At 47.1% G+C, this 20,362-nt stretch overlaps 1 protein-coding gene and 1 non-coding gene across 3 annotated transcripts in view; both read right to left on the bottom strand.

The window, feature by feature from the left end:
• Positions 1-9,821, bottom strand: part of SEC14L1 (SEC14 like lipid binding 1) — a 107,061-nt gene extending 97,240 nt beyond the window's left edge. For both annotated transcript variants that reach the window (XM_008163866.4, XM_024101732.3), the window contains exons 1-2: positions 9,297-9,821; positions 9,105-9,212 (exon numbers count right to left, since the gene is read on the bottom strand). The gene's annotated coding sequence lies outside the window, so the exon portion shown is untranslated. The remainder of the gene's footprint in view (positions 1-9,104; positions 9,213-9,296) is intronic.
• LOC112058990 (small Cajal body-specific RNA 16) lies at positions 8,813-8,994 on the bottom strand. Its single transcript, XR_002888186.1, has one exon. It is a non-coding gene; the product is annotated as a small Cajal body-specific RNA 16 (non-coding RNA).
• Positions 9,822-20,362: the final 10,541 nt, after the last annotated feature.

Genomic DNA, 20,362 nt, shown 5'->3' on the forward strand with positions numbered 1-20,362 from the left:
ACAGCATAACTGAACAATGGAATAAACATGTTAATCTTCAAGCTCACCAAGTGGTACAATGTGAAAAATAACTCAATGAGTTAGCCATTTATGTCATAAGAGTGGCAACACATTTGAGTTAATATGGCATGAAGCACCTTCTCTCCCTCCCCCGAGGTTTATTCCAGTTACAAGACTGACCAGCACATACTGGCAGAGTGAGGCAAAAATAGTCCCTTAAGTGTTGCTTAAGGTAGAGAATTTTGGCATTGTGACCCCCTCCAGAATGCTTGTTTTACACAAATACTTATGCATAGGGCCCTACCAAATTCACGGTCCATTTTGGTCAATTTCATGGTCATTAAAAAAAAAAAAAATCATAGATTTCATGATTTCAGCTATTTAAATCTGAAATTTCATGGTATTGTAATTGTAGGGATCCTGACCCAAAAAGGAGTTATGGGCTGGTCTCAAGGTTTTTGTAGGGGGGGTTGCGGTACTACTACCCTTACTTCTGCGCTGTTGCTGGTGGCAGCTCTGCCTTTAGAGCTGGGGAGCGGCAGCTGCTGCTGGCCAGAAGTCCAGCTCTGAAGGCAGAGCCACCACCAGCAGCAGCACAGGAGCAAGGATGGCATTGCCACCCTTACTTTTGCGCTGGTGCCTGCAGAGCTGGACCCTCAGACAGCAGCCACCATTCTCCTGCTGCCCAGCTCTGAAGGCAGCAGCGCAGAAGTAAGGGTGACATGGTATGCTATTGCCACCCTTACTTCTGTGCTGCTGCTGGCAAGGCGCTGCCTTCAGAGCTGGGTGGCCGGAGAGCAGTGGCTGTTGGCCAGATGCCCAGCTCTGAAGGGTGTGCAAAAGTAAGGGTGGAAATACTGTGACTCCCCTAAAATAATCTTGCAACTCCCCTGCAACTCCCTTTTTGGTCAGGACCCCCAATTTGAGAAATGCTGGTCTCCTCCATGAAGTCCGTATAGTATAGGGTAAAAGCACACAAAAAAAACCAGATTTCACGGTCTGTGATGCATTTTTCATGGCCGTTTATTTGGTAGGGCCCTACTTATGCATTGTTGCAGGCATTCACACCTTCATTGTCATGACTCTTGCTCTGGGCAAAGCTCAATAGGTGGTGCAGAGACACAGCGACTTCCAATACAGTGCCACTATAGACAGGAAGTGCTAGTGTGACAGCTGCACAAGTGCAATTGACCCTCCAAGTGCAATCCCAGCATCCCACAATGCTCCTGCCCATCCAGCAGTGACCAATCTTACAGCTCAGAAGCACTGTTTCTGTCACCTGTCAAGTCATTCACTTAGGCCTGGTCTACACGGGGGGAGCAGAGCAGCGGGGGGAAATCGATCTAAGTTACACAACTTCAGCTATGTGAATAACATAGCTGAAGTCGACGTACTTAGACCTACTCACCATGGTGTCTTCGCTGCGGTGAGTCGACTCTGCCTGCGCCTCTCACGGCGGAGTACAGGAGTCAATGGGAGAGCGCTCGGGGGTCGATTTATTGTGTCTAGACTAGACATGATAAATCAATCCACGCTGGATCGATCGCTGCTCGCCGATCTGGCGGGTAGTGTAGACATACTCTTAGTAACTCACAGGGGGGAGGGGAGTGGTAGAAGGAGAGAGAAAGCAACCAAGTTGGTATTCAGCTACTTTCTAGTCTGACCCTTCCCTGACCCCCGCATTCAAAGAGCCAGAGCAGCAGAGGATGCGATAGAAAATACAGCTTTAAAATTTCGCTTTATGGAAGCTTCTTTTGGAAGTGTCATAAGGATTCACGTGAAAACACAGAGAGAAAGTGTTCAGCAGTCACTACATGCACACTCAACACTGCATTACATTGAAGTTTGCCAAGGCTGTGCATTTGTTGCCTCAGCAGGGCTACCCTAAATGTAAATGCAGCGTTGAATGTGTGCGTACAGTGGCTGTGCAGCAATTAACTTTCTCTCCTTTGTTTGTGTGCGTGCAGGTGAACCACTAGAGGGTAATAGGTTTGGAGCAGTATTCTAACTACATAGCAGCATGTGAATGAATAGCAGTGTCTGTTGCCTCAGCATAACTCACGCACTGCTACACAGAATACTACTCGCAACCTTTTATCCTCTAGTAATGCACCTGAAAACACAAAGGAGAGAAATTAATTGCATGCACAAACTCAACACTGCATTTAGGAGGGTTGCTATGGCAGTCTGTTTGTTGCTTCAATTTATTTCGCACAATGCTATGCAGTCAGAATACTGCTCCCAACCTATTCTCCTCTAGTAATTCCACCTGCCTTGGTACAGTGTCCAGCACTCATTTGTGTTGTCCCCAACCCAGGACCAAATAATGCCTAGGGCCCACTGCATTAGATGAGGGAATGACTGGGCACTATCAATAGGCCTGGAAGGACATCCTCATTCCAACCCATACCACTCCCATCTGTAGATCAAGAGGGGGACACAAGAGAACAGTTAGTTCAGCAACAAACCACACACAACAGGGTATGATCTAAAGAGAAGAAATCAATTCAAAATAATCAGCCTCCTTGTTCCCCCAAGTTGCAACACCCAAGTTGCTCATCGTAATACCATCCAATCCTCTGGGTTGTCCATTGAGTGATCCTCCATTATAGCATCTGCAAGTATTATGGCGTAGCCCCTTCCCCTCACGATTGGTGCATGGATCCTTGAGCAGGACAGAGCCATTTGAAGTTGGAGATGGCTGCACAGAACAGATGCAAATATACAGTATACCACACTGCAATTGTTCCAAGGAGATAGCCAATGATACCCATCCCAAGTACAATTAACAGCACTTGCAGGGAGTGCTATGCAGCAATGCAATGCACTGAATATTCCCAGAACAGATTGGCTAGCGTGGAGCCACAGCGTTGTTGAGACTTGCACCACAGCAGTTCTCTAGCATAGACAAGGCCTTAGACCGAGTTCCCATGCCAAGTGTGAAGGATGGGCTCTCGCTCCAGACCAAACGTGATCGCCTACTAAATCTGCAGCATGTAGCTAGTACTATTTCCCTCACTATAGGGTAAGTCTCTTATTCCCACACATTTTACACAGCAGTGTAAATTAAAATTAGTACATTCAGCAGACACTACTGGGTTACTCCCTCAAGAAATGTGTACAACAGACCCTCTTCCAACACTGTTTGCTTAATACTAACTCCTAAATGCACACCATGCAGTACTGTATTGTCATGTGGATTTCATTTTCAGTACAGCTGGCCCCTTATATAATCTACATTCATCCTGGACAACAGCCAATTGAGATAATAGAGAATTCCTAAACTGGAAAGTACTCCCAACCCAGCTCTCGCCCCATTGCATGCGTTTCTCATTAAAAGTCTCTGGATCTGCTGTTTAATTGTAATTCAGCCATTTAACATACCTTTGCACCCTCTAGTGGAGAAAACGAGAAGTGCCACATGAAGAATATATTCTCAAATTCTTGAAGTATTCCTCAAGGACAGCAAGGTTTGAATTACTTCTACAAATTCTCAAAGCACCACATCAGAGCTAGGAAGTGTCCCATTTGCCACAAGTACACTACTTCCCAAAAGTTAGCATTCCCAGAAGTGCAGAAGAAACTTGCAGAGCTGAGTACCTCTTTTGGCTTGTGCATGTTGTATGACAGGAATTTAACAAGAGTTACAGTAATCTTTTTTGAAAATTAGATTTTATTCATGTGTTTAGGCAAAGCCACATTCTACAAGTTAGAAGACTACATACAGGGATAGTCAAGCTGAAGTGATGGCATCCTGCTCCTTTATTATGGTGAAATCTTCCAGTCAAATCCTCTGGAAAGAAATAATCAGGACACACAGATGAGCACAAGAACATAGTTCAAAAGGCTTCACATACAGACAGATCAGAGCTGTGCAGAGTGCAATACGAGCAACTAAGCAAACTTAGAAAGCTTAGGGGTGACATTTGCAAGTCATTGTGATTCCTTAATGAAGCTGATGCAGAATTCACTAAAGTCTTATGTGCAGATGCTCTGAAGTTCCGTTGTGAAAGATATTGATGCAGGATTTAAAAGAGAGGGGGCCTGCTCTTTGGACAAGTGCAAATGGAGCAAGTTTCACAGGAGATGAAGGTCTGATGAGCAGCTGACTGCATTTACAGAAGAGCTCTAAGACTGCAAGCAAGTACTCCCTGTACCAAAATGGCCTATTAGTTTACCACTCCGTAAACAAAGGTGGCCTAGTAACTCTCGGCCTACCTGCCACAAATACAGAATGCCTGGCTCAAGATGACGCTAGCCTAGATGAGTGCCAAGGTATGGCTGAACTCAGGCAATTTCAAGGCAAAGGTACAAATGCACCCTTCCCTCACTTTGGTTGAAGAGAATGATTTCTGGATGTTGACCAGGTGAGCTAGTCAGGCACAATACTACTGAAACCTTGTATATACTAAACTGCCTAACATAAGGACCTGCAAGTATTTTATTCATGTTAAAAACTCTTATGCTAATAACTGGCAAGTGCGATTTTACATTAACATATGGAGAAATTTTATATCAAGTTACACTAAGAATCTAAAAGTGACAGCACTCTCCTTACCAAATGCCTTTCTCTTCCCTGCTGCTGTGTATGCTCACAGGTTTGTTATTTTAAAGTTTCTGACTTAAATATTTTTATACATGTTGGTCTCCAAGTTAAATATTTACTTTGGCTTGCAAGGAAGAAAAAGCTACAACAAAACAAACCTCTCAACTGCAACCACTAAAGAACAACTTTTATAAGTAGTTGTACCACATTGTATGCTGGGTGGAGGGGAAAATGTCTTATAACACTTGTTTCTTATGTAGTACTTTATCTTGCCTAGTATCCTTTAAATATTTAGCCAGTTGTAACTTCACTTTGGAAATGAAGAGTATGCCCAAACTTATGAGGTCTTCCACTAGTTTAGAATCCAAACTTTCCCACAACTGTATCAAATGTTGGAAGTGTGTCTTTGATTATAAAAAAAATGCATTTTTTTATTGCCGTTAGTGATAAACAGATCTGCTTTATTCAGGACTCAGATTGCTTGCTATATGCTTTTCTGTACAAGTAAACAGAACAGAAGCATGTTGGTTTGTACACCAGGGAAGAGCAGCATTTGCCAGATCAAAGGAAAGAGCCTTTTAGAGCAAGAAAACTGAACAGAGCACGTTAATCCATATAATAGCAGGCAACTAACTGCTGTCTGAGATTCCATTACACTGCCCTCTCCTGGTCAACTGGAAGCCTATAATCTTGCACTTTATTAACCCTAATGTATATGTTTAATTCCAGTGCTTGTAACTGAAGTTCTGGATAGACATTTTTAGTTACATCTGAATAGTTACCCAGGAGGCAGTGTAGAATGATCATCCGGTTTCTAATCAGCAGAGTTTTATCTTTATACCATGGAGCACGTAGACAAGAGAGCTTAGCTGTCAGTCAGTGACTGTCATAAATTAATCACAGTACATTTAAGAGAGTCAAAAGCCATTTTGCAGTTAGATGTTTCTATATTTTAGGAGTGAGTATCATTTCAGTTTTAACTAGAACGTAGTTGCAGACTTACTAGAGATGAAGCTGAGGGCACTAGAGCCTCACGTGCAGATTAGGGTGGGATTTGTGCTCCTAGATAATTTAGGCACTTTTGAAAATCCTACTGTGCTTCAGCTATTCAGAACTACAATACACATACCTGGTGACACATTGATTAAGAAGTTATTTGAGTGATAACACTTTTCTCCTGGTCTCTACTGGAATGTTGTGTCAGATGGATGTGTCAGATCTCATCACTATTATAGTCACAACAGGAGATATAGTATTTGTTTAGAACATTAAAGTTATACCTAGTTGTACATTGTCTGATTAATACCAGACTCCCCAAATCCCCAGGTTATTTAAAAGAAAAGAGGGACAGATAGCCAAAGAGAGATTCTGTAGTATTTGCTGAAACTTTGCTATGAATCTCAGTGAAAAAGTGGATAGATCAAGCCAGCTGCTTTCTTGATTTATTTTAGGAAAATATGACAAGTGCTCATTATTTAAGATAGCAGTTACTTTGCAAAAAAATAAAATTGATATACTGCAATCTGGAAGAGTACCCATTTACTTGCCTTTTTGGATGTACTCTGTATACATTACTTGATTTGTGCCAAGTGCCAGATAAGTTACATTATGATTATCAATATTACATTATGATGAAAAAAGACCACTAATCATTCAGTCTTAACACTGGTTTTGAGGTGTCCCAGTTCCTAAAGATTCATAAATTTAATGCTTTGCCTGGAAAGGGAAGGTAATTCTCCTTGCTACAGCACTGCCAAGAGGCCACCTGTCACTTCTTCACCTGGAGAAACCTAGTGGTTCCCAATTCTCCTCCTACTTCAACAAAATGGTCTCTAATTAATGCCACCTTCTATTGGGGGAGAACTACTATTTTATTAACATGTGACGGGCCAGTTCACCAAATCCATAGACACCTGTTAATTTGTTACATGTTTTCTGCACTTTGTGTAGATATACCTGTAGTAAACAACACGAGTTATCCCTGGTCAGCTCCATGTGTGGATACTCATTCTGGAACAGGAAAGCCTTGTTCCCATTTAGCTTAATTCACAGTGGTTAAACTAAAGAGAAGCAAGGGACTCTTGCTCTGGAATAAGAATGTTCACACATGCAGCTGGTCAAGAACGACAACTGCGCTTTAGGTTCATATTCTATCTTCATCTGCATTAACTTTCAAGTGTGGACAAACCTTACATCTTCTTGGTTGTGTCACAATGTGGCTAAAAAGCAGTCTCAAATGAAAAGAGGTAGCATCACTGTGCAGGTCAGTTAAAGGGAGTGTAGGAGGTTAGCTGGAACTTTAACTCTCATGAATGAGAGTACAACTGGTCTAGGAAAGCAGGAAGCATTCTACTGGGTTTTCCTTCTGCTAGCAAGTTGCAATAGTGGATGTTTTACATTAACCTTACCCAGGATTCAGGGAGGACTTTGAGATGTTAAACCAGGAGAACAAAGGCCTACCAAAACCAACAAGGAGTCTGGTGGCACCTTAAAAACTAACAGATTTATTTGGGAATAAGCTTTCGTGGGTAAAAACCTCACTTCTTCAAAGGCCTACCAGTTGGCCTTCTGGTGTTAAGGAGGCACATTCACTGTCTAGGGTCATGTCCTCTAACAGCATCTGAGGAGCAGTGTCTCATTAACCCCTTTTCCTGGCTCTCTCTTTCAAAGTGTGTAGTTCTCATGCCAAAGACAATCCTCCACACTTGGGCACTCAACAGCTAACTCTGACTATTCAAATCCCTCCTTAAAGCACACTTCCCTCATGAAACCTTCAGAGATGACCCAACAGAGCTACTAATTGAGTTTTTTAAAAAAAATATTTGAATTCAGGCCTTTATTCAGTAGACTGGGATGTTGGCTGTCTGCTTATAAGCGGCCCCCCTTGGGACCGTGTTTTTGTCTAGGTACTGAACAGGGTTAAACATATTATTGACTTTCAAAAAGCCACTGTTCTGCTTATTATGCTGGCTATAATGGAGTAGAAGGAAAGGGAGTTAGGTTCTATTTATACTGGCAAAGGAACAATGCAAGCTGCACTGTTTTAAAATATGGTTCATACCAACACTGTTACAGAGTCAGCATAGGCTGGGCTGGAAGTATTCTGGAAACACTGCACTAACTGAATGACTAGCAGGGGAAAATATGAACTTCCACACAAACCATGGTAAATCATCAGGCTCCAGCATTATATTTCTATTGAGACATATGGAGACAGTTCACAGCACCCATGTCTATTGTCTGCAGATCCAGTTAAGATGGCACCACACAGGGATATAATCAGAAGGCAAAACACTTATTTTTTAAATTAAATCTTAAAGTTAAGATAAATAGCCAGGGTTTAAATTCTATGTGGGAGAATCTAAATCCACAGATTTCTATTGGTACTGGAACTCAGCAGTGTTAAAGAAAATGAAAAATGTGATCTATAAAAATTAAGTTTGATTATTAAACCTATAGAGCTTGTTTGTCAGGCAATGGCTCTTTCAGCTCTGATAGGTTTAAAATTCAGAACAGAGATTAATACTGAATAAAGAAGAACTGTGACTATGTAAAACAGGGATGGGCAAACTTTTTGGCCCAAGGACCACATCTGGGTATGGAAATTGTATGGCGGAGCATAGATGTTCATGAAATTGGGGGTTGGGGTGCAGAAGGGGGTGCGGGCTCTGGGGTGGGGCCAGAAATGGGGAGCTCAGGGTGTGGGAGGGAGCTCCAGGCTGGGACCAAGGGGTTCGGAGGGCAGGAGGGGGATCAGGGCTGGGGCAGGGCGTTGGAGTGTGGGAGGGGGGGTCACAGGTGCAGGCTCCGGGTGGCGCTTACCTCAAGCAGCTCCTGGAAGCAGCGGCATGCCCCCAACTCCAGCTCATAAGTGGAGGCGCGGCCAGGTGCCTCTGCACGCTGCCTGGTCTGCAGGCGCCACCCCTGCAGCTCCCATTGGCTGCAGTTCCTAGCAGCCAATGGGAGTTGCGAGGGCGGTGCTTGGGGCAGGGGCATCGTACAGAACCCCCTGGCTGCCCCTATGTGTAGGAGCCAGAGGGGGACATGCCGCTGTTTCCGGGAGCCATGCAGAGTCACGGCAAGCATGGAGCAGGGCAAGCCCCTGACCCAGCTCCCTGGCTGGAGCGGGGCAAGCTCCGGACCCTGCTCCCCAGCAGGAGCTTGAGGACTGGATTAAAACATCTGAAGGGCCGATGTGGCCTCCTGGCCATAGTTTGCCCATCCTGATGTAAACCATACATTTTTCCTTGACTTAAACTTGAAAGATTTTGTATGCAGTATCATACATGACCATCAAAATGCTGCAAGAATGCTCACACCTGCTACTGCACAGAGCAAACTCTAGAAAGGAGTCTGCGTAGGATTATTCTAGGGCAAGAGATCAGGCTGGCTGGTACAAGGCTGTGTCACCAAGGACCCGGCCACACAGCAGCCTTTTCCCAGACCCTGTGCTTTCTACAAAGCCTGACAAACTCCTGTGCTTCTGTACAGTTGCCTCTTGCCAAGGAAGGAACAGCCAATCCTAAATCAAACTTTAATTAAATGGTTAAAAAGTTACCTCACATGAGCTGCGCCACCAGAAATGGATTTCATACACCTTAGCCCCAGTACAATCCAAGATGGAGGTGGAAATTGTTCCTTCATTTAGGCAATGGAGAGGTAAACCCTGGCAAGAAATTCGGAGACACATGATCACAGAGCAAAACCAGAATAGCAGAGAGAAAGAGTCAGTCAGAGTAGGTAAACAAACCTCTCTCATTGCTTGTGAGGGCACATCAGCCTTCATCTCCACTCCACTACCAAAATGCCTCATTCCATCTGTGCTACAAAAACCACCATGCTGCAGGCACTAGGGCACAACATGATGCTATAAACCAGCTAAACCCCTGAAAGAAATCTAAGGGCCAACATACAGTTCCTATTGATAGTGTGTTACATGGCGGGGGGGGGGGGGAGTGGCTCAGTGAGATCCAGAGGCTACACTTGGAATAAGGTGTCCCTGCTTCCTACTCCCATCCCTCTTGCTGACCCCCATGTCACACACCCATGTGCATTTCCTCCAATCCCCCTCTCTGCCTCCACTACACCTGCAACCCCCTTCTCCTTCTCCACAATTCACACTCCCCACATACACCCCATCCCCTGGCTAGCCTCCACTATTCACCCTCCCTACATACATACACCCCATCCCCCTTGCTTCACCCACTACACCCAAACCCCCTCACTAGTCCCACTAGTCCCCCTTCCTACATTACACTCCAATCCCCCTCTGCCCACATACACCCCCAACCTCCCTTTCTGGCCCCATTATTTACCCTCCCCACATATACCCCCAACCTCACTCGCTGGCCCCCATTATTCACCTTCCCCACATACATCCCATGCCCCTTGCTGGCCTCCACTACACCCCAAAACACCCTCACTAGCCCCTATTATTCACCCACCCCACATACACCCCAAAACACCCTCACTAGCCCCTATTATTCACCCGCCCCACATACACCCCAAACCTCCTCACTGGCCCCCCACTATTCACCCTCCCCACATACACCCCATCCCTGCCCCCACTACACCCCCAACCTCGCTCGCTAGCCTCCATTATCCACCACACACACACCCAGCCCCGGCAGCACTCCTAGCAGCCCCGGGGAGGAGGCGGCCGGGGGCTCCAGGCCCCACCGCCAGCGAGGTGAAGCAGGATCCGGACCCGCCCGCCTGTTGGGCTCGCGCGGCCGCAAAGGAAAGGCCAAGGCGCGGAAGTCATAGAGAAGGCGAACCCGGCGGCTAGAAGGGTGCTGCTGAGGAAGTTGTCCAAGAGTGTTAACCAAGAGCGGCCCGCGGAAGCTGCGGTCCTCCCAGCCGCCTGCAACAGCTCCAGCCCCTGCTGGGCGGAGCCAAAGTTACCTTGGGCCCAGGGGGACACGTGACCCCGCTGCCGGCAAGAGCAGACCCCGGCGCTGGGCCCAGCCAGTAGGCCGGAAGCTGCGGTGAGGGGGCGTCCCACTGGACTGGACGTGGGGCCGAGCCTCGGGAGGGGGGCGGCCAATGAGAACGGGAGAATGATGGTGGTGGGGATTGGGGGGAGGCGGAGGGAGCCTGGGGGTCAGCCCCAGGGGTAGACTCCCCCAGGCCCTGGACAACCCCACAATTTCAAGGGCTGGAAGCGCGGTGAAGCAAGGGGCACTCTGCATCCCCATGAAACATCCAGGGGGGCCAGCATGGAGTAGCACTGAGAGCAGGGCATAGGGCAGAGGTGGGCAAACTCCAGCCCGCGGGACCCTCCTGCCCAGCCCCTGAGCTCCTGGCCCGGGCGGCTTGCCCCCGTCCCCTCCCCTGCTTTTTCTCCTAACCCGCAGCCTCACTTCGCCGCCGGCGCAATGCTCTGGGTGGCGGCTCTGCAGCTGCGCTGCCCGACCCGGTGCTCTGTGCTGTGCGGTGGTACGGCTGCCTGTCCTGGTGCTCTGGGTGGCGCGGCTGTAGGGTCGCCAGTGATCCAGGCAGCGCAGTAAGGGGGCAGGGAGCAGGTGGGGTTGGATAGAGGGCTGGGGAGTTTGGGGTGGTGGTCAGGGGGCGGGGGTGTGGGTAGGGGAGGTCAGAGGGGGTTGAATGGGGGCAGGGGTTCTGGGGGGTGGTCAGGGAGAAGGGTAGTTGGATGGGGCAGGGGTCCTGGAGGGGGGGTAGTCAGGAATGAGAAGAGAGGTTGGATGGGGCAGTGGGGGGCAGTCAGGGGTGGGGGGTCTGGGGGCAGTCAGGGGACAGGGAGGGAGGGAGGGATGGATGGGGCAGAGGCGTCAGGGGGCAAGAAGCAGGGGGGGGTCGGTGGGGGGTGGGGGCCGGGCCATGCTTGGCTGTTTGGGGAGGCACAGCCTTCCCTAACTGGTCCTCCATACAATTTCGGAAACTCAATGTGGCCCTCAGTCCAAAAAGTTTGCCCTCCCCTGGCATAGGGGATGGAACTAGGCGTGTGGGGGTGCAGTAGCATCTCTGGTTTGAAGTGGTTTCCATTATACAGGGTTTACAGTTTGGCTCAATTGCTTTCAGCACCACCTCTACAGAAATTGTTCCAGCACCTGTAGAACAAGGTGGGACTGGCCCCATGGGTCCTGGCTTCTCCTCCCACCTCTGGGACTTTAGACAAGTCACTTCTGCTCTCTGCTGCAGTTTCCCTATGTGGAGGAGGAGGAGGAGAAGGTTATGTCCATCTTATCTATGACTATCACAAGGCTACATCCTGAGGCTGTCCAGAGATTTCCAGCAACAGCCAGCATAAGAATTCAAACCCTCCTGCTCCAAAAGGAGACCCACTTAACAGTACAGGGCCTATGACACAACTGAGATGTTCTGGGTGTACACAGTAGAGGGCAGTAGTGCAGTTATTAGACAGTTTGCTATAACACCTTCCTACCCACCCATCTCCCGGGGTGTTATGGGACAAAACATTAATAATTGTAAACACTTATAGTAATAATACTTTGCACTTCAGTGATACTTTCCCTCGTAGCAGCCAAGTAAATTATAAATTCATATGCCTCACTTTATTACTGCCCTCTGATTGTACCATGCAGCAACACTGCATCAAATTCACCCTTAGCGCAACTCCACTGAAGCCATGAGAATTCAGTGGAATTACACCAACGGTGAGCTCGGCCACTTTCTGTAACTAACAGCAACTTTGGTGAATGAGTTGTGAGTGGCCTTTGTTTCATTTGTACCAGTTTCCAAATGCAATGAATAAAATCAGCCACAGGCTACAGCTGGTTTGGGTTGTGTAATTTCATTGTTTTATTTCAGAAAATCTTAGTTAGCGGCCCGGTCCTGTAAACACTTACTGCTAGACATGGTCCCATAGACCAGTGGTCTCCAAACTTTTTTGATCGCGCACCCCATCAGTAAAAATTTTTTGAGCATGCACCCCCAATCTATGTATATTTATTTATTTATAAATTATATACACGTACTACTGTATTAATATATTATGTGCATTATAAAACATACACAAAAATAGAAATTCAAAAAGGATGAGAAAGATGAAAAAATATTTAAAAAAAAATATTTATTAACGGTACAAAAAACCTTTTTGCTCTCACAAAAAAAAATATTTTGTAGTGAGAGCAATGTGATTGAATATGCTTCGTTATTTCTGAAAATCTTGGTTTAACACTTTGTAATACAGCGATTCAAAGGTCTGGATTAGGGTTAGGGTGTGGGAGGGCGCTCAGGGTGGGGTGCGGGGTCTGGGAGGGAGGCAGGAGGTGCAGAGCACTTACCTGGGGCAGCTCCTGTTTGGTGCGGGGGGTGTGCAGGTGGGTCTGCGCAGCGCAGCACTGCTCCCATGGCCACGATTCTGGGAGCTGCCCCCCGGGGCCCTGGCCTGCAGCTCTAAAGCCCCTTTTGGAATGCGGTCCTGCGAGCACAGGCTGGAGGACTCAGGAGGAGCAGGGGCAGCTGCGCAGCCAGCGGCCGGAGAGAAACGGCGCTTTCCCCTTCAAAGTGCCGCTTCTCTCCGGCCGGCTTGGAAGGGGAAAGCGCCGCTTCTTTCTGGCCGCTGGCTGCGTGGCTGCCCCTGCTCCTCCACGGACCGGAGGACTCAGGAATACATTCCGAAAGGGGCTTTAGAGCTGCAGGCCAGGGCCCTGGGGCCCCTTTAGGCCAGGGCCCTGCATCCCCTAAAGCTCTTGCGTTCTAGGTGGCCCTGCCTGGATGGGGGGGCAGCTTCCCTGCTTGCTCCCTCCCTCCCTCTTCCGGCTACCCTTTTTTAATTTTTTCTCCGGCGGTACTCCTCCTGCCACGCTGCCCTTTTGCTTTGGCGGTGCTCCTCCTGCTGTGCCCCCCATGGATCATCTTGCGCACCCCCTGGGATATACGCACCCCATTTTGGAGACCACTGCCATAGACATCAGCGGGATTTCTCATTTTCACTATGGACGCTACGTTTTGCTGGATCGACCACTGTATTTATGCAGCTATGGCTAGAATAGAGGCTGGTAGCCAGCTAGAAAAAGGCATACATCAGGGTGCATAAAAGAGGGAGCTGAAATTTGGCCATGGACACCATGCCTCACAGTGGCAGAACAGTTTCTAAGCTGAACTGACACTTCCTCTGACTTCAAAGTATTAATGCTGAACTCATTTTTAGACTTTTCCCTAAAAATTAATTTATAACCTGAGGTCAAACACAAGAAGCTTTAGCCCCAAAGGTATGTTTCTGCTGCAATAATCTACCTATAGACCTCAGAGATTTATGCCATTGACTTCAGTGGGAGTAGGAGAAGGCCCTTAAACTGGCCATTCTAGCTCAGCATTAACTATATATCTGAAATTCTGTGCTGTGCTTCCTGGAGGTGCAGCACAAGGATACGGGGGACAAAGGTGGCTTTAAGTTAACTTGGCACACTCCCAATTCTGGCTCCTGTGGCCCCCAGTGTAACTTAGATCAACCAGAATGGCCACAGAAACATGTACTACAGCACTGCCCTGGGAACATCTCTTATGCCTAGGATGATCCAGGTAATTAATAGGCCTGTCAGTCTGACATCAATCCTGGGCAAGATAATGGAGTGGCTAATACGGGACTCAATAAAGAATTAAAGGAGGGTAATATACCGTATATACTCGCTCATAAGCTGGTTCGTTTATAAGCTGGCCCTCCCCCCCCCCCCCCGAAGATGGATAAGTAAAAATGGAATTTTTTTATGACCCATTCATAAGCCGACCCTATAATTCAGGGGTCGGCAAACTTTGGCTCTCGGGCCATCAGGATAAGCTACTGGTGGGCCGAGACAGTTTGTTTACCTGGAGCGTCTGCAGACACGCAGTTAAACCTAAGTAAAGAAAGCGTCCCGGCCCGCCAACGGCTTACCCTGATGTGCCGGGACAGCAACTGGTAGGGAAATTTGGGGTGGGAGGGGGAAGCTGGGGGTCAGGGGAGTAACCCCTATTACCACCCCCCACATAACCTCACCCCTAGCCCGGGACCCCCACACTCTCCCCATCCCATCCCTTTCCACCTTATCTGGGGAGAGCAAGGGGAGGATGTCTCTGGCCTGGCCGGAGCTGCTCCGGCAGGCTGGGCGGCGCAGCCTAGCAGCATGGCTGTAACGTGCTCCGGCAGGAGGGGCGGGCAGGGCAGCCACAGCCTGCTCCGACAGGCCAGGCTGGGCGGCACGGCCGCAGCCTACCAGCCCCGGAGCTGCAGCTGTTTTGGAGGCTGGCGGGAGAGCAGCATGGGCAGAAGCGGAGAGACTCTGGCCCCAACTCTTCCCTTCTGGCTCTGCTGGCTGTGTTGCCTCTCCTTGCCCCCTCTGTTGGGGCGGAGGGGCTGTGTCCCACCTCTCCCTCTCTATACCCGTTCATAAGCCGACCCCCTTCTCTGATGCTTCCCTTTTTTACTAAAAACATTCGGCTTATGAACGAGTATAAGCGGTAATACATGCCAATCAACATGGGTTTATGGAAACTAGATCCTGTCAAATTAACTTGATTTTTTGGGGGTGAAATTACAAATTTGGTTGATAAAGGTAATGGTGTTGCTGTAATATACTTAGACCTCTTTAAGGCATTTGACTGGGTACCACATGAGTTTCTGATTAAAAAAGTAGAATAATATTAAATTAACATAAGAATGGCCATACTGGTCAGACCAATAGTCCATCTAGCCCAGTATCCTGTCTTCTGACAGTGGGCAATGCCACATGATTCAAAGGGAATGAACAGAACAGGGCAATTATCCGGTGATCCATTCCCTGTCATCCCGTTCCAGCATCATGGCACACATTAAATTGAGTAAAAGCTGGCTAACTGATAGATCTCAAAATGTAAGTGTGAATGGGGAATCATCATCAAGTTAGTATGTTTCTAGTGGGGTGCCAATTCTTAGTCTTATGCTATTTAACATTTTTATCAGTGACCTGGCAGAAAACAAAATCATGACTGATAAAGTTTACAGATGACACAAAAATTGGTGGAGTGTTAAATAATGAAGAGGACGGGTCACTGATACAAAGCGATCGGAATCACTTGGTAAGTTGGGCACAAGCAAACAATATGCATTTCAATATAATTAAATGTAAATGTATACATCTAGGAACATAGAAAGGAACATAGAATTGGGCCATACTTACAGAGTGGAGGACTCTGCAAAAGGTTTGGGGGCATAGTGGGTTGCTGTGGCCAAAAGGGCTAATGAGATTCTGGGATGCACATATGGGAATCTTGAATAGGAATAGAGAGGTTATTTTACCCTCTGTATTTGGCATTGGTGCGACTGCTGCTGGAATAGTGTGTCCAGTTCTGGTGTCCACAATTCAAGAAGGATGTTGATAAAGTGCAGAGGGTTCAGAGAAGAGCCATGAGAATTGCTAAAGGATTAGAAAGTGTGCCTTATAGTGATAGACTCCAGGAGCTTAATCTATTTAGTTTAACAAAGAAAAGGCTAAGGGGTGACTCGATAAAAGTCTGTAAGTACCTACATGGGAAACAAATAATGATAATATGCTCTTCAATACAGCAGAGAAATGTATAACAATGCAATAGCTGGAAATTGAAGCTAGATAAATTCAGACTAGAAATAAAGTGTAAATTTTTTACAGTAAGAGTCATTAACACTGAGCAATTTATCAATGGTGGGGGTGGATTCTCCATCACTTGTCAATTTTTAAATCAAGACGGGATGTTTTTCTAAAAGGTATGATGCAGGAATTACTTTGGGGAAGTTTGATGGTCTGTGTTACACAGGAGGTCAGACTAGGTGATCATAATCAGGGCCATCCCTAGCCATTTTGGTGTCCTATGCAGTCCGTCTCCCCCCTCCCCCCGCGTGGGGCAGCTGTGGGTGGCCCCAGGCCTCGGGGGGGAGGGCGGGGGGGGGGCTGGCCCCATGTCTCCGTGGGGAGAGGGTTGGGGGGAAAGGGGGAAATTGGCGCCAGTCCGCTCTGCTGTGGTTCCCTGGCTCTGAGCCTTGGGGGACGGGGGGAACTGCCCCACAGCACTCACCAGCAGCACGGCTGGGAGCCAGGGGAGCGAAGCAGGCTGGGGCCTGGTCGCTCCACTTACCATGTGGTGAGTGCAGGCCCATCCCCTGCAGCAGTCCTCAGGGGAGTGGGGGCAGAGCAGGGGCGGGAAGAGGCAGAGCTGGGGTGAAGCAGGGGTGGGGGCCATGGGGAAGAGGCAGGGCAGGGGCTGGAGCAGTACACAGCTGTGCAGGGCACCAGGAAATGTGGTGCCCCAAATTCCCTGATGCCCTATGCAGCTGCGTACATATGGGTAAGGACGGCCCTGATCACAATTGTCCCTTCTGGCCTTGGAATCCATGAATTTATGAGTACGTCTCCCCGGGACCCTGCAGGCTGTTAATGGCCCCATATGCTTCAGCAATCGTTTTGGGGATTGCAGTGGGGGGTGGGTGGAATCCCTCCTCATAACTACAGAGTTGTTACTGACATGCTGTCTATGATCTCTCTGGTCCACAGTGCATTATTCTATTGGAGAGGGGCTGTAAAAGATACATCCCTTGTAATGTAAGAATTACAAAAATAATCCAGGAATTCCAGATACCCACAGTTATATACAGCAAATCCTGCCATGCTGTTTTGAGCAGATGACACCTGCAGTGAAGTTTTGTGTTTATTCTGATTTATAATTGAGACTACGTGATGGATCTACCTAATTCATAAGGTTCTTTATTATGAATTAACACTTCCTAATTATGTTGTAACTTTGCCAAGAAATAGTCTGATTAAAACCAGAAATTATCCCCTAAATTTTATGAATGTTATATTGTGCTTTAGCCATGCAGTACCTATCAATTAATGAGTCAGTGGCTTAAAATCCATGCTGTGCTTTGAATATACACACCGATAGCACTATAATAAAATTAACTCCCCAAACCACTCTTCTGATTTTCGGAGGTACTGAACACCCTAACTCCAATTAAAGTCAATGGGATCTGTTGATGCTCAGCACTTCTGAAAATTCAGCCCCTCTAATTAGGCCCTCTAATTGAGAACGCTCATGTTAAAGTGCAGGATAAGCAGTTTCATATTTCTAAGCAGTCATCACAATTCAACTCTCCGCTCAAGCATTACATTAGAAGGCAAAGGAATAGAAGAAGTGAGTTCACATACCTTGGCACTAATGTGTAAGCAAATGGCGATGTCCACAAAGAAATGATTTCATGAATTGGCATGGTGTCAGGTGCATGTACCAACATAAACAAGTTTTAGTAATTGAACATCTGCAACCTACGGACCAAACTATGAATCTTTAACTCAAATGTTACTTTCATTTTAACATCTGGATGTGAAAGCTGGAAATCAACCAAAGGTACAGACAGATGTCTAAATGCTTTTGAAAGCAAATGCCTCAGGAAAATATTAGAATTAAATGGAATCAATTTATAACAGAGTCAACAACCCCTTATCTCTAAAGTTATCCAGAAAAGAAGATGGAAAAATTTGGGACATATCTTAAGAATAAAGCCAGAGCATCTGCCACGGCAGGCGCACCATTTGGCAGCTGTAGGAACATGCAAGAGGGACCAACAAAAAGAATGCCTCCTCCAAATACTAGAGAGGGAAAACGTATGGGACTTCACAACACAGAGGACATGCAAAGAGCCGCCCAGGATAGGCAGGAATGGCTGGGCCTTGTCCATTCCCTTAAATGAACCCTGTAGGCACCTAAACTCACTAAGCATAAGTTTTCAGGGTAAGAGTTCCTGCAGCGCCTGTTTATGCCTCTGGCCATGTGCACTGCTGCCTCACTCTAAGGTGTTTGGACACTTATCTCCCACCTAAGTCTCAGAGCGATTCACAAACCAGGGAAAGAAGGGCAGCCAAACACCTAAGTCATGTATAGGGCCCAAACCGGTGTGCTCAGAAGCCACTTACTGGATTGGGGCCAGTGCAACAGTGGTGCAGCCCACCTTCTAACTCAGTGGTTAGAGCACTCACTTGGGATATGGGAGATCCAGGTTCAATTACCCACTCTCTGCAAGGGGCGGGAGAAAGGATTTGAACAGGGGTCTCTAACTTCTTAGGGAAGTGCTCTAACCACTGAGCTATGGGATAGTCCAATGTGGGATTCCCTCAATCTTTCCTGCTGAACTGGTCCACTATGGGTAAATAATGAAAGAGTGATTGGAGGAGGGGGACTGGACCCTGGGTCTCCCACTTCTCAGGTGAATGCTCTAACCACTAGGCTTAAAGTTATAAGGTGAGCACCACCCCCATCTCCTCTTCCTCTGGCTGTTTGGTATGGAGCAAAGCAGGTTCCTAATTCATTCTCACAATAAACTGCTTAGGCACCTAAGTCACCTGACTCCAGGAGACAGGTTCTCATTGGTGGATCACTAATAGAGATAGGCGCCTCCCTGCTGCCTGGATTTAGGTGCTGAACTCTCTCCCATTGGCTAGCTTTGGTGGCTCCCCACTTAGCATGCTGGCTTTTGTGGATCCTGGCCTAACTGTTCCCCAGGACCAGTGGTTCCTTGCTCCGAACAACTGCTTCATCCATTTCCTCTGGATACATGCAACAGGGTAACTATCGCCTCTGGCCTTAAAGGCCAGTGCCCCATTAGAGTCTCACAATAACCTTGCCTTGGTTAGAAAATTGCACTGTTGTGCTGGTGAGACTGAAGCAGGGCAAGTTGCAGTGATGCAGTGCATTTAAACCAGCCAACCTGATTTGGGTACAGTATTGCTCTGGGTCCAGACATGGCACTCCTTGGCAAATACTACAGCAGTGCTGTTGTCCATGTATCACTTCCACACTTCATGGCACAACTCCTTAAGGCAAAAGTGAGATCATGCAAAGTATTGTAAGTGCCCATTGTAATCCTAGCAGTCAGGGTCAATGTTACCGAACTCATTGGGAATTGCTACCATTTCCAGAATCAATCGCAAAATGAAGGGCACACTCGAGGATCAGAGTTCCCTCTTTGCTTAAACAGCGACATTTCTGAGTCATTGCGTGAAACGGGCAGAGCTAGTAAAAAGACTCAGGAATCCTGACTCCCAATGCTCTGTTTCAACTGCTATACACAACACCCTGTACCCACCTGTCATGTCATTAGCACTGAAAGATATATTCTAATGCAAGTGAGACAAACTTTAGAGCTTACACCAAGCTCTTCTTCAGATCTGTGTAAGCTCAAAAGCTTGTTTACCTCTAACTAACAGAAGTTGGCCCAATAAAAGATATTACCTCACCCACCTTGTTTCTCTGATATCCTGGGACCAACACAGCTACAACAACACTGCACATGCTCATGCATTCAGAATGAGGAAAAGGAAGAAAGTGACCTTGGCCAACAGAGGTTCAAAAATCAGTCACTATTAATTTATTCCACAATTTAGAAAAAACATTTTACACTGCACGTCTCCCCTCTGGGGTTAGCTTCTTTCTTTGTTTCAAAATCCATGTCAGGAATCTAAAAGGGAGGGATATCTTTAAGCTGTTATACCTTATGACATGCACAGAAGATCAATAGGCTTGGGCTGTGTTGGATCAGTGAGCGGGAAGCCAGTTTCAGATCTCTCCACCAAGCTCTCACCTCTCTTTATCTTTCCAGGTCAGCACGGAGCTTTAAAAATATGTTTTTTTGCAACAAACCTCCACATGTTTGGAGTTCGGATTTATCTCACAGAAGAGTCCAGAGGTTCAGATACTTTGTTGAGGTGTCTCTGAATTATCTTGCATCTGAAGAAGTGAGGTTCTTACCCACGAAAGCTTATGCTCCCAATACTTCTGTTAGTCTTAAAGGTGCCACAGGACCCTCTGTTGCTTCTGAATTATCTGAACCTCCTGACTCTGCATGAC

Source organism: Chrysemys picta, chromosome 12 (assembly GCF_011386835.1).
Source record: "Chrysemys picta bellii isolate R12L10 chromosome 12, ASM1138683v2, whole genome shotgun sequence".
In the NCBI taxonomy this organism is placed as follows: Eukaryota; Metazoa; Chordata; order Testudines; family Emydidae; genus Chrysemys; species Chrysemys picta.